The following is a 13,065-nucleotide window of genomic DNA, read 5'->3' on the forward strand; positions in this document are numbered from 1 at the left end:
CGCAAAAAAACGCCACAGTATAGTATGTCGAAAAAAAAAATGCGATTTTTCAACATGTTGTAAAATCGTGCCATATGATGAAATAATGTAAATGAGTCCGTGGAAAACACTATGGTAAGGTTTTCTTTGAAAAAAAAATAATGAATTTTGATGAAAAAAAAGACACCGTCGTATACTATGTCGAAAAAGGTCATTTTTCAACATGTTGTGAAAACATGGCATATGATGAAATAATGTAAAGGAGGCAATGAAAAACACTCCAGAAAGGTTTTCTTTCAAAAAAAAAAAGTCATCATGAATTTGGCGCAACAAAACGCCATAGTATACTATGTCGAAAAAAAAATGCGATTTTTCAACATGTTGTAAAAACATGCCATATGATGAAATAATGTAAAGCAGGCCGTGAAAAACACTATGGTACGGGTTTCTTTGAAAAAAAAAAAGAATTTTGACGAAAACAAAACGCAGTAGTATACTATGTTGAAAATTTAATTGTGTTTAATGTTTCATTTTATTAAACAGACAAAATATTGAATTAGAAAATTAAACACAATACAAAACATGTAAGTATGAAATTAAACAAAATATTTAAAACAACATTATTAAAAATTACAGAGGAAATATTTCAGATAATTACACATTTAAAAAAACACTTTTTAAACAAGAATAATATTAAACATTTAAAAAAACACTTTTTAAACAAGAATAATATTAAACATTTAAAAAAACACTTTTTAAACAAGAATAATATTAAACATTTAAAAAAAACACTTTTTAAACAAGAATAATATTAAACATTTAAAAAAATAGTTTTTAAACAAGAATAATATTAAAAATTTTTAAAAAACACTTTTTTAACAAGAATAATATTAAACATTTAAAAAAACACTTTTTAAACAAGAATAATATTAAACATTTTAAAAAAATACTTAAAATTTTTTTTTTAATTGTAATATTTTTCCCCCTTGGGCTGCACAGTGGTGTAGTGGTTAGCACTTTCGCCTTGCAGCAAGAAGGTCCCTGGTTCGCGTCCCGGCTTTCCCGGGATCTTTCTGCATGGAGTTTGCATGTTCTCCCTGTGCATGCGTGGGTTTTCTCCGGGTACTCCGGCTTCCTCCCACAGTCCAAAAATATGTTGAGGTTAATTGATTATTCTAAATTGCCCGTAGGTGTGAATGTGAGAGTGATTGTTTGTCTCTGTATGTAGCCCTGTGACAGACTGGTGACCTGTCTAGGGTGTCCCCTGCCTTCACCTGAGTCAGCTGGGATAGGCTCCAGCCCCGCCCCCCCCGCGACCCTAGTGAGGATTAAGCGGTGTATAGATAATGGATGGATTTTTCCCCCTTTGATTTAATTGCTTTTTGTTATGTAGTTTATTTCTTTAATCTTTTTTTCTATGAAGATTTTAACCCCAACCTTAAAAATGAAACAAACCCTTAAATCACAACAAAAATACTTTTGTTGTCACAATCATGAGTTAGTCAAGTATTCAGTTTATCAATTCAACTTCATTTGTTTAGCATCTTTCACACAGATGACAAAACTAAACAAGCAAAGAGAAACAACTGCTCAAACTATGATTAAAACTCAAAAACATATTTTAAAAAAAAAAAAAAAAAAAAAAACATTTACCATCGTAATAAAATATGTTGTGTCCAGGGGATGGAGGGAGTTTATTGAAGTCTTCTTGGGCTCACATGGGAAATCATTTAAAATATAAACTTGATTTTCAGTCTAAGGAAACTGAAAACTGCAGAGTGACAGAAGAACCAACAATATCTCCTGTTTTCTCCTTTAATGAATCGGCTCTTGTGCTTTCAGACCAAAGAACTACAGACTCTTCACAACCTGCTCAAACTCTTGGTACAGGACCTCACCACACGGGTCAAGAAGGTTTCCTTCTCATTTCTACTCTGAAGATCACCTTCTCCTGCTCAAACTGCTGACAAATGTTTCTGCTGCTCTAAAGTCTGCTCTCCAGAACTTCCTAAAAACTCTCAAAGTCTCTTCTGCTGCAGGTTGCTTTGTAGAACTGTTCCAGAAAACCTCACTAAACCACATGGAGGAGCCTCAAGATAGTCGTCCAAATGAAACTGTACAAAAACCAAACTAGCACAACCCAAACACTAAAGTCTCCTGCAGCCTACCAGAGAACCTCTGAGAACAGAGAATCAGGACAGGAACTCTTACCTTCTGGACAACCAACGCTGGTTCTCAAACAAGAATACAGAATGTGTCTGACCAAAAACCTCTACAGACTCACTACAGCCAAGATAAAGACACAACTCAGCTGTACCAAATCCACTAATCACTGCACACATTAGCACCATGTGCTAACTGTGGCTAAAGAACCACATTTACCAAGACAACTATCCAGTACAAAGCCCTAAAACACACCAAGAAACACATTAAAGACGATTTTACTGCTGGAAGCTGCAAGCCAACACCTAAAGAACAAACTAAAGCAACTGAGCCAAACCCAGTTCACTGGTGAAGAGAAGCAGAGGAAATGTTTGTCTGCAGCTAAATAAAGCAGGAAGACACTGAGCTGCTCAGGTGTTCCTGATAACACCAAGCTGCCACCTGGACAGCCAATAGGAACACAGCTTCCTGGAAGTCCAGAGGGCTGGCTTAGTGAAGGAAATTTAGTTTAAAGTTGAAGCAGAAAATTAACAAAGAAAGTTGAAAACCACCTTCTGATACCTGAAGTCTCTGAGTTTTCACACAAAGAATGCCTGAACAGGTGCTGATAAACAACAATCACCAGACTTTCAGATAATATTTATTGTCTGTGATTGTGAGACTAAATTCCTCCACATTCTGGAACTTTACCTGAGCAGGTGGAGGAATAAATAAAAACATAATCTGTTCATTTCAACATTATGCACATTTATTTATTCTTAATATCTCAGACTGAATGGTAGCTGGCAGTAAAAACAAACTCATCTGCTGGACTGAATTTCCCAAAATGGAAACATGGACAGAATTTAACACTCATGTATCCATGGCAACGCTAAAGTTTCTGCTTCTTACCAAAGTTCACAACACAAGTAAAGATTTTAATGTAAAACTTCAGGGATGACTGCTGACCATAAGTATTCTGATCAATACTTCATGATCAATATCAGGACAGATGTTACAATTCCAGCTGTTCCATTAGACTGCAGTTATTCAGAGAAATTAAAACATCACATTCCTCATAAAAACTAGATGGGACTTTTATTAAATAAAGAGTTGGTGAATAAACAGTGTAAAAAGTGCAAAGCAGCTCCATTAAATCAGGAGATGTGAGACTTCCACAGCATGGATCACCATCTGCTGTGTTGATTCATAGCTGAATGTCAGAATGAACTGAGCTAGAAAAGCTGCTTTGAGCTGCAACATTACGGTCTGATAATCCAACACCATCACAGTTTTCATCTGGTTGTTTTGCTCCAACATGCTGTGAAGTTCAGTTTTTACCTGAATCAATACAGAGATTCTATTTCCAACCAAGACTGGAATAAAAATTAGAATGTTATGAGGTTATTAATGCAACTAAATGCTTTCATGTGGAAGGATTTACTTCTAAGTTCTAATTCAACTTTCAGTTGGAGCTCATTGCATCCACAAAGAAAAACAGCGATACCTTCATAGCAACATTTAATAAACCTAAAACTTCCCTGTTGGCTCATTGGTGGAGTTTGTTACTGAGCATCTGAACCTTAAATCCAGTGAGACGACCATCTTCAGTCCAGGCCAGTCAGAGAACTTCAAGACCTTCCATCAGCTGGACCAGATGTGGCATCATCTCCCTCTGAACATCTGGATGACAGGAGAAAAGACAGAAATCAAACACAGATCACACAAATACAATTTATTCACTTTCATCATTTTATAAAAGTAGCATCAACTTTATTAAAACTTGACAACATCAGTAATGAAAGTAAATGTTTTTATCTCGTGTTGAAGCTAAATTTAAAGTCAATTTTAATGACAGTTTATCCCGAGAGGAGTGAGAATGGAGCTTTTCTTTCCTTTTTAGAATATTCCCACAAAATATTCTGTTTATTATTGGCTTTAGAAGCATTTTTCTTTACTTATTTATTTTTAGATACCTCAGACTGATGCACTTTGCTGTTTTGCAGATAATTTCATGTACAATGACAATAAAGATCTTCTATTATAACATATTTTGCTAAAACAAGAAATGCAAACCTTCTCAACCATCTCTCAGTCTGCAAAATTCCAGCTGCTACAAAGAATTATCTGATGTAGTTATTATTATAATCTTTACTGAACCAACCCTGGAATTAATAAAAATCTGTATATGGATATGATTTTCTCTGATGGAACCACTAAAACTGCAGACAATAAAGTAAATCTCTTCTGCACTGCACACATACTACACTTTTGTATAACTCTGGATGTCAGAGTAAAGGCAGACAGATCCACTAATCAGCCACAACATTCTGACCACTGACAGCTGAAGAGAACAACATCCATCATCTTGTTCTAATGCAACATTCTGCTGGGAAACCTTGACATTCATGTGGATGTTTGACATGTACCACCACCTAAACACTGCAGGACAAACAACCTCCTAGTCTCCATGGCAACAGCAGTCCTTGATGCCAGCTGCCTCCCTCAGCAGGACAAATTAAAACTACTCAGGAGTGGTCTGAGGAACACGACAGAGCTGAGCTGTTCACCTGGGTTCCACACTCCCCACATCCATCCTTGTTGTTAATGCTAATCAAATGTATGGAAACCTGTTGTTGTATTACTGTTGTTGTTTCAGGTAAATGCTCCTTACACAAAACAAAAATGGATGGATTAAGGTGTGACATCATCACCTCCCAAACATTTCATTTTATGTGTCCACATGGGTCCATATACAACAGCTTTTAAAAATGTGCACATTAGAAGCCATTTGAAAAAATCTTAGTGTGAGCAGTCTCGCGTTGCCAGCCCAGCCTGTAGAACATAATGTCTGGCTGCACCTCATTATCATCCTGCTATAGCTGGGAAACAACACTCACGTTTGTTTGTGTTTCTTTCCACCAATCACAGTCGTCGTGGTCTGGGCTAAATGAAGGACGCAGTTTCAGTGTTCCTTCAAAATCATGATGGGTCGAATTGTTTTGGAGCAACATTTGCGTGCAGGAGGACGAGTGCTGTCATTAAAATGGGTAACTCACTGGAGGAAAATACTAGCAGGGCTGTCTGACTGTATGACCCAAATCCTCTGCAAAAAATAAAATTTTCAGTGTGTTAGGTTGCTGCTCTGACATCGCTGTTGTTATTTTCCATAGCGAAGAAAACAGTGACATGCAGATAGCAAAACTGAAGGACAAATGCCGCATGAAATAAACGGCCAGTGACTGGTTTATACCCACATCCAATATCCGGTGAGCCAGACTACGATGTATGATGATGCACAAATGCAAAGAAAATGTTTCTTTTTCAAAACAGCCATATTAGTTTGGCATATATCCCCTGTAAAATAGCAAATTGTGGTTAGATGAGAAGTAACTTGTTAATTAGTGAATTTTAAAGGTTCTGTAGGTGGCTTTTATTATGGTTGCATAGACTCAGGCCAGCTTTCCTTCTACCTTTCAGTCTTTAAACTAAAGTAACTTTAACATGGATCCAAATGTCAGTCTTCTGTCTTCTTATGTAACTCTTTACAAGAAAGCAAATAAATGTGTCATAAGATGTCAAACAACTAATTTAAAGTCATGTAACTCTCTAAATGATCTCTAAAAGTGTTGTGGTAAACATATTTGGTTCAGATTAACAAAATAAACCATATTTCTACTCAGTTAAAGTTGCAAAAATGCCTGATGAACAGAGTTGTTGTCAGGTGTAGCTGTAAAGACACGCAGATGACTCCATGCTTTAAAAACCCAAAAATCTCCCCCACTTTCTCTTCCCCTCTGCCTCCTTCTCTCCCTCTCCCCCTCTGGCCAAAGGGCAGGGGTAAATATTAACCCTGACAGACTTGTGTGAAAATCTCTGAGCCATTTTATTTGGAAGGAGGTGTGACAGATTACCGAAGAAGGGCGGATTCCTCAGTGGCAAGAGGTAGCGGCTCTCTTTGCCCAAACACTTTGGGACCTGTGCTCTGACATGCTCCTTTAGCACCCTGTCAGAAGACTATTCCCAAAGCAAACACAGCCAGAGCTTTCTCTCCACGAGGCGGGCCCTCATAAACTCCCTGAAAAGGACTTAGAGCGCTGAGGAGCCACAAGAAAACAAGATATGGAGAAACCAAACAGACCTTACAAAGCCCTGGACATGGTGTCTTTAGACAACTTAACAGGAGTATGGTGTTCACTTAGGGGAGTAAATGGAAAGGCAAATTTCAGCTCCATTTTATCTCAGCAGGTCCAAGCACAGACCAGCGCTGCATTTCATGCTGCAAACGTGATATGGACAGAGAAAGAAGGACAACATCCTGTTAAATCAGTTTTCTGTCCGATGTGCAATGTTTACTGCAACGTGTTTATTCTCTCTGCACTTTAAAACATTCGTGGACTTCACTATTTCAGATCAACTTCAATTTTTGCTGTGAGATTTGAGGTCTTTCTGGCCAATGAAATGACAATAAAATCATCAGTGGTCAGTCTGGCTAAACACTGACTTGAGAAGAGCACTGTGATCTAGATCTGAACCTGGCAGTGTCATTTCTGGTGATGGTGTGAGATTCTGTCACAGTCGTGATAATACAGTCCACACACTGGCTTAGCAGAGACATAAAGTGTATGAGGAATTTAAAACCTGGACAGACGCTGGACCATGAAAAGGATGCAGGTCTCTTTTAACAGAAGAACCAGTTTTTTTTTTTTACAACAGTTTGAACATGTACTAAATTTAATTCAAGTTTATGTGATGGACTGTTTACATCACTTTTTAAGTTTTTAAACATTTTAGTTGTAGATTTAGGAATTCAGACCTCTCTGTCAAGACAACAACACAGAAAAAGATTGACTGACTGAATTGGATTAAACTGAGTATTTGTTGATGTTGCAGTGTAAATTAAAGCTAACACTGTGACTTCTGGTGATCATGGAGAGACTTTTGGAGTTCTTGAGTCTGTGTCAACTTGGGTGGGATAAAAAGAGAGTTCAGTGAAACAAAACGTGCTATACATGGTAAATTATCTGCGCTTATGCAGCATTTTTCTACCCTAGTGGTGGTCAAGGCGCTTTACATTTACCCATTAACACACGCTTTCATAAACCAATGGCTGCCAAACTGCTGTGCAAAACAACTTGGGTTGCAGTGTCCTGAGTGTGGAGTGGCCGGGGATCGAACAGCCAGCTTCAAAAAATAATCTGTTCTACCAACTGAGCCACAGTTAGTCATAAGTTAAAAACCCAACATTACTTTGTGTTGTTGCAACTTCTAGGTCTAATAAATGGTGTCAATTTTGCAATTCTCTAAGATTGAATGCCTTTCAAACCTGTAGGCAAGTTCTGACATTCAGCAAGCCAAAAGAGCTCCTTTACTTCATTTAATTACTATCAATTGAATTAAAGTATGAATAATTCCCATAATAAACAAGCCAGTGCAGGAAAAAGGAGACAAAACACTCAGAGCATGTTTCTGGATATCTAGATTGTTAGCGCCTAACCTACCAGCTGCAGCTGCTCACCAGTCATCAGCAGCGTTAGGATGAAAGAAAGAATGAAAGCTCAGAAGGAGCAGAGGTTGACAATTATGTCAAACCAAAGTTGACATTAAGACGACTGACAGATGAAGTGGATACCAGTGATCATACTGTTGCAGTCCGGGCTGCGCAGTGGCTTGGTGGTTGGCACTGTTGCCTCACAGCTAGAAGATCCTCGGTTTGCGTCCCTGCCGGGCCTGAGATCTTTCTGTGTGGAGTTTGCATGTCTTCTCCGGGTACTCCAGCCTCCTCCCACAATCCAAAAACATTCTGAGGTTAATTGGTCATTCTAAATTGCCCGTAGGTGTGAATGTGAGTGTGATTGTTTGTCTCTATGTGTAGCCCTGTGATAGACTGTTACCTGTCCAGGTGTTCCCTGCCTTCACCCTCAGTCAGCTGGGATAGACCCCAGCCCCCTGCGACCCTAAGGAGGATTAAGCGGTATGTAGATAATGGATGGATGCTGTTACATTCCAGTGTTTTGCTTGGAAACCTTGGTTCCTGGCATCCATGTGGATGGAAAACCACTTCTGCTGTACCACCTGAACCACAGCTGCCCCATGTTAGAGCTGGTTGTCTACAGATAGAAAGGAGAAAGGTTAGCAAAGTGTCCTTGAGCAAGGCGCTGAACCCCAACTTGCTCCTGATGTCAGGTGACCACCTTGATTTGGTAGCTTTGTCAACATTGGTGTAAATAAAAGTGTGCATGTGAATGGTTTGAACCGTCACTAAGGTTAAAAAGCGCTATTTAAGTGCAGACCTTTTACTAATGTTGGTCTTCCCCAGAAGGACAGTACACCCCACCACATCACAGAATATTCTCAGAAGTGACTTGAAGAACACAACAAAGAGCCCAAGGCGTTGACATTGAAACTAAACTGAACCAGATTCTCCCCTGATTAAGATTCAGTTTGACGCACTGGAACATGCTCGATTTACGGAGGCCCTGCCTTGCATTCTGCACAGCCCAAAGGATAAGCTGCCAATATCCCAGTGCCAGACATCACAGGAAACCTCCAGAGGTCCATTAATGAGCTATCATGGCAACATAAAGGGAACCTACACAACATAAGGCAGGTAGTTTGAATACTGTAGCTGATCGGTGTGCAGCTTGTGAGTGATGCCTGTAGACGATGCAAGCGATGATGCCGTGAGAGTGAAATAAAACTGTTAATTTTTTTTGGCTTGAAAACCAAATCAATGAGCTGAATGAGGCTAAAATGCTTTGTAAAGCTGAGGTGAATTGCAGAGTAACATCTTTAACATACACTTCGTTAAGATAAAAGTGTTGATTTCAGCAGCAGCTTTAAAGTTTTTCACTTTGATCCGTTCTGATAAATTAAAGTATTAAAAAGTAGTAAAGTAGTAAAATTTAAAGTATGACAACATCAGCTGAAGAAGAGTTAGGTCGGCTTTGACATTTGATTGCTGAATTCTTCGATACCTTGATTGCCATGTTCCTTTTAGCACAATAAAACTTTGACATATATTTCTTGCAGTCATGTGAGTTTCAAACACAACTCCCTCACACTTGTTTAACACTTGGCCACTCACCTAACGCAGCATGCGAGAGTGTTTTATGTGAGTGTGTTTGCAACAAACCCCCTGAGTACGAGTCATTTTCCTGCTGTTAGTCCTGCATAAGCCTCGGCCTGCAAATACACAGAGGAACAAACCTCTATTACCTCTGAAGCCAAAACTGGGTCAGCTGGTTGAACCGAGAATTAATTTACAGGTAGTGGTTTTGAGTATTACAAAGGTTCAGCAGGTTGTACAGGCGGGCCGCTAGTGAAGGGCAGGAGGGCAAACGGAGGTAAATGGGAGCTGAGTTCTTAATTCAGAATTGGACCCTAATGAGTGGATTCCTCGGGGGGGAGTAAAAGGGGATCAGCATTTCACAGTTTCTTCAATTGAAAAAGTGAGCCAAATGGATCATCCATTTATTCATCATCTGCGTCTTAATTGGAATTCAATTTAGCTGTGTGTGGTCGCTGGTGTGTACATGCAATCGTGGGGCATGTCGGACCCTCTTTTTAAATTTGCTGTGCTTGATGGGCTCTGAAATACATTTCTCTTGAGCCCCGAGCAGACTTAGATACACTTGTCACATAATCAAATGTGAAATACAAAGTACTGTATGGTGAAAAGGGCCAGGACTTTATTCCAGGGGGAAATAATTCACTTTCTTCCTCTCCCCTCTCCAGCCGGTTGCTTTCATGTCATTTATATGAGTGGTTATTAAGGCAGAGCGTTAAGAGGATTATGATGTGGTTGGGCCATGGCGGTGGTGGTGGTAGTGGTGGAGAAAGTAGAGGAGGGGGAAGCATCTAAGGCAGCTTGATGTGGAGGGGGGGAGATATAGTCGGCTGGTACAATACTGGGCAGGAGGAGAGCATCCTCCTCACTGTCAAGATTCATTTAGTCAGAACTAAGCACTCCAATAGACCTGAGCTCTCCAATAGGCCATATCTTCCTCCTGTTCTTTGGGGCTGGGGGGGATTTTCTTTAAAGACTCTCTATCTGCTCCCCCTGCCTTAATGAAGACCCTCAAAGTGGTCCGATGGGAGGATGTGCAGGTATTGGTAAGCCAGCGAGGAGGTGAGAGCCCTGATCAGTTGGGGAAAAAGGGGCAGATGGTGGGAATCAGGAGGCCTGTGAAGATAGAGCTTAAGAAAAAAGGCTTTTAAAGGGAACGTACGCTTTCTCTGCAAGTCCAGAGTGGCTTCGCTTGAGAGGAGAGGAAGATATTTGGGTAAAGTCTCTTACAGGTGGAGCGGACTTCACCTGGGAATCATCCTATCGATGTGGACTCGATGCAGCGTCTCTGAGGAGGCGAATATAAGAGTCTCAGACTGCTGGTCGGCCGGCTAGCGGTGTCCTCTCATGCCTTCTCTTCACTTCGCAAGAGCCCCATTTTAAGAAATCTCCCCGGATCAGCTCCCTGCTCACTTCACCAAGAAGACACAAGCCTCCCCCATCACCACCACCTCCTCCGCCATCCTCTTCCCACAACACAACCTCCCACCCCAACCCCGCGACTCACAACGCCCGGCACCAGGCTTCTTAAAAACGCATCTTTAATTCAGCAACTTTGAAGTGGCACTCCGCCAAATGCACTCAATCAATTATAAATGAAATAATCTCCTTATAATATTAGAGATTTTTAAAGTCTAAGAAATACTGGGAGATTAGGGAGCCCAAATCAGTTTTAGCGGTATCTAAAGTGACAGCAGGAGAATCATTGGAAGGAGCGGGTAGAAACTTAAAATGATTATGTAGATCTGTGTCACTGCCGAATGTTTCTGCAAATCCCTGCTGGATCTACCGCGACGGAGGAAACAGATTATTCCTGGCCTTATTTAAAGGGTTGGATTCTTAAGTGGCTTTTTAAAAGGAAACATTTATATATATTTACACATATATTTACTCTCTCACTTCACTTCTCCACAGCTTCTCCTGCAGCTCCTTCGCCACCATATTTTACCCTCTGGGTCAGCCAGAGCTTTTCCAGCACATAACAGAAATACAGTAGAAATACAATGATTACCTATATATTTGCCTGTATCTTTGAATATAATAAAGTGACAGCTTTTCATGGATGTTTCAGATTAATGAAACTACATGTCAAGGCTTATATATGAAGTCAAATCCATTTTTAGTATAATATGGATCAGAAAAAAAGCCAGAAGTTCATTTTATATACCTTTCATCGCATTTAATGTCATATTTCTTTTGCTTTTTTGCATCATATATTACAAGTTCGATTTAAAAGTTTTTATTGAGAGCTGTTTGGTCTGCCACACGTACACGCTCAGCTGGACTGTACAAACCTTTGTGCTTATTTCTACCTTTTTTCCACAACTGTGTTTATCCCCTCCCACCATTACTCACAGTGGTAGAAATTATGACCCAGTGCACATTTCTATCACGCTGGGGTTCATTCATCTTTGATTACACCTTTCAGATGATATAAATTAGGCCTATCCCACACTGTTAGCTTGATGGATTACAGGGGCCGATATGAAACACACTGATCAATATCATGGATTAGTTTCTGTGTTTCAAGGCTATGCAGCTCTGTGAGAGCACGAGTCTGCTGTTTGCAGTCCTGCTCTAATAAAGAACTTTGAAGCTGCACTTGTAGCATCACAAAATTCTCATCAGTGTTTTGCAAAGATAAGAGAAATAAAAGTTTATCGTTTAGGGACTTTTGTTGTCACTTCTTGGTCACATGGTCAGTAAGGATGGGAACGATTTGTGGAATTTTGCTGTTTTTTTATCTCAGGGATCGTTTCTTTCGTGTCTCTTGCCAGTGGGTCAGTTATACTATCAAACCTGGAAAATGTTCTTTATTTATTTATTTAATGCTGTGCTATAAGCAGAAATCAATCTAAGGCTAAATGCTCCAGAGGGCACAGGTCACACAGGTTGAGGATTTAAGGCCAGCAAATGTCCAACTGGCTACTACAGAAGCTAAAAACCTCTTCTTTGGTGAGCTGTTGTAGAAACAATAATATACAGAACACTGCTCTTTGCTTTCACAGCTCCTAGATGCTACTTTACATAAAATCTTTCAAATAAATCAGTTTTCAGATATATTATATTTAACATAAATGATTAAAGTCTCTCTCACTGATGTTTTTCTATTAGTAAAGGATCAAATTAATATATGTAATGGACTGTTTTGGACTGGTATTTTTGCAATTCTCCATTTTTCTTCTGTTTTGGTTCTGTCTTAATGTTCAAATCAAATCATCACATTAAATTCTACCAACCATTTTCAGTGAACAACCCCAAACAGCAGATTAACAACCAGTCTGTAAACACAGGGGAGTATTTAACTACATATTTCCTTCAGGCAGAGACCTAAAAAATCATCTAAATGTAGGACCTACATTCACGGAGTGACCAGAAATATGACACTAAAGGTTGCAAAATTTGTGCTCGATGCATAAATTGTTTCCTTAGAACAACTTAAGAACCTAACAAATACATAAATAAATTATTGCTTGTAAGGCTTTTAATGTCCATTACTATAATGCTTGATTGTGGTTTTATTCGGAAATTAAAGCTTTGTTGTGGATAATAAGGTCCCTAAAAAGCAGCACAGTGTCACTGCTAAAGAGTGTTTTCTGTTCTCACACATACTGCAACAAGATTGGATTTTAAAATGTAATTTGTTTAGTAATCTCAATAATTAATGACCAACGTGAGCACAAAAAAATACGACAAATTTCACTCCAAGATGGCCTAATAAATGTTTAAAATTGATCAGAAAATTAGTTCTCTCTCTTTCTTAGAATGTCCAAGTATTTAATTTCTATTTGCTCACATGCTGTATGTAAGACCAGTAAATATACAAGTGAAGGCAGATCTAGGAGCAACCAGACCTTTGACAGGGGGTGTTTGAC

The sequence above is a fragment of the Amphiprion ocellaris genome, chromosome 2 (genome assembly GCF_022539595.1).
Source record: "Amphiprion ocellaris isolate individual 3 ecotype Okinawa chromosome 2, ASM2253959v1, whole genome shotgun sequence".
NCBI classification, from domain to species: domain Eukaryota; kingdom Metazoa; phylum Chordata; class Actinopteri; family Pomacentridae; genus Amphiprion; species Amphiprion ocellaris.